Genomic DNA, 2,657 nt, shown 5'->3' on the forward strand with positions numbered 1-2,657 from the left:
GGCCTCTGTCAGTTTAAGAAATGTCCCTTCTATACCAATTTTCTTAAGTGTTCTGATCATAAAGGGATGCTGGATATTATCAAAAGCTTTTTCTGTACCAATGGAGAGAATCATATGGTCTTTCTTTTTTAATTTGTTTATGTGATGAATTATATTTTTAGATTTATATATGTTGAACCAGCCTTGGGACCCTGGGATAAAATCTACACCCTTGGTCATGGTGTATAATTTGTTTGATGTGTTGCTAGATTCTGTTTGTTAAGATTTTGTTGAATATTTCCTATCAATGTTCGTTAGTGATACTAATTTTCTTTTCTTGTTGGGTCTTTTCCTGGTATGGGGATCAAGGTGATATTTGCTTCATAGAATGTGTCGGGTAGTATTCCTTCTTTTTTTATATTTTGGAAAAGGTTGAATAATATAGGTACTATTTCCTCTTTAAAGGTTTGGTAGAATTCTGACATGAAGGCATCTGGTTCCAGGCATTTCTTTTTAAGGAGATTTTATATAGTTGATGCTATTTCAGAACTTGATATGGGCCTGTTCAACATTTCCACTTCCTTTTGGCTAAGTCCTGGAAGGTGGCATGCTTCCAAGTATTGGTCAATTTCCTCCAGATTTTCATATTTCTGAGAATAAAGTTTCTTGTAATATTCATTAAGGATTTTTTTAATTTCTAAGGGGTCTGTTGTTACCATTTCTGATTGATGAAATTAGAGATTTTACTGGTTTTTTTTTTCATGGTTAAGTTGGCCAAAGGTTTATCTATTTTATTGACCTTTTCAAAAAACCAACTTTATTTATTGATCTGTTCTATAATCCTTTTGTTTTCCATTTCATTTAATTCTGCTCTAATTTGGGTTATTTCTTTTCTTCTTCTGGGTTTGGGATTGGAATGTTTTTCCTTTTCCAGTTGCTTGAGATGTACCACTAAATCTCAAGTTATTAACTTCCTCTCTTTCCGTCCTCTTCAGGAAGGCTTGCAGTGCTATAAATTTCCCTCTTAGGACTGCCTTTGTGGTATCCCAAAGGTTCTGATATTTTGTGTCTTCATTATTGTTTTGTTCCAAAAATTTGGTAATTTTCTTCTTAATCTCGTCTCTGACCCACCTATCATTCAGCCTAAGGTTATTTAGCTTCCATATTTTTGTATGAGTCTGCAGATTCCTGTTGTTACTGAATTCAACTTTTATTCCATAATAGTCTGAGAAGATGCAAGGAATAATTTCTATTCTTTTAAATTTGCTGAGGTTAGACTTGTGACCTAAGATGTGATCAATTTTGGAGTATGTTCCATGGGCTGATGAGAAAATGTATATTCAATTTTGTTAGGATGAAATGTTCTGTAGATGTCTCTTAAATCCATATGTTGGATGGTTAAGTTTAAATCTAAAATGTCTTTGCTCAGCTTCTTATTGGAGGATCTATTCAACACTGACAAAGAAGTGTTAAAATCTCTGACTATGATGAAGCTGGAAGAAATCAAGTTGCTCATGCCTGTTATTGTGTCTCTTAAACATTGAGGTGCATTCTGGTTGGGTGCATAAATATTAATAATTGAAATCTCATCATATTGAGTATTACCCTTAACAAATATAAAGTAACCATCCTTATCCTTGCTTATTTTTGTTGGTTTAAAGCCTATTGTATCTGCGAATAAAATTGCAACACCTGCTTTTTTCTGCTTTCAATTTGCCTAGAATATAGATGACCATCCCTTCACCCTGAGTCTATATTTATCTTTTAAGGTAAAATAAGATTCTTGTATGCAGCAGATATCTGGCTTGAGTTTTTGTATACAGTCAGCCAACCTATGCCACTTTAGAGGACAATTTAAGCCATTCACATTAATTGAGAATATTGATAAGCCTTGTAAAATTTTGGGTATCACGTTTTTGAAAGTCCAGTGGACATTTTTAATCCTTTTGCCACTGTGGAAGTTGGAATTTGATCAAAATTTCTGAGTGAGCTTACTTTTGTGGTGGAGGATTGCACTGGTCATTATGGAGGATAGGTCTGAGAATATCCTGGAGTGCTGGTTTAGTTATGGCAAATTTCTTCAACATGTGAATGTCATTAAAGTATTTAGTTTTGCCATCATAAATGAAACTCAGTTTAGCTGGATCCCAGCAGGATCCTGGGTTAAAAGTTATTTTGTTTTAGGAGATTAAAAGTTGATGACCACCCTTTTCTAGCTTGAAAGGTTTCAGCAGAGAGATCTGCAGTCATTCTAATATTCTTCCCTTGTAGGTTATGGTTTTGTTACGTCTGCTTTCAGAATTTTCTCCTTCATATTAACTTTAGTGAAGTTAATTATGATGTGCCTGGGGGATGCCTTATTCATTTTGAGTCATGCTGGAGTTCTGAAACTGTCTGCTATCTGAATTTCAGAATCTCTTGGCATTTCTGGAAAGTTCTCTTTCATTATTTCATGAAGAAGAATCTCTGAGTTTTGTGAAGCAAATTCGTCACCTTCAGGGATTCCTGTAAGGTGAATATTAGTTTTCTTCAAATTATCCCAGCGCTCTCTGAGAGAATGTTCTGTTTTTACTCTCCATTTCTCTTCCTCTTTGAGTGCATTGGAGCATTCAAAAGCTTTGTCTTCAATGTCAGAAATGCTTTCTTGGCTCAGCGCCTATAGCTCAACTGGCTAAGGC

This window comes from Otolemur garnettii, unplaced genomic scaffold, assembly GCF_000181295.1.
Source record: "Otolemur garnettii isolate 467f Iridium unplaced genomic scaffold, OtoGar3 scaffold00221, whole genome shotgun sequence".
NCBI lineage: Eukaryota > Metazoa > Chordata > Mammalia > Primates > Galagidae > Otolemur > Otolemur garnettii.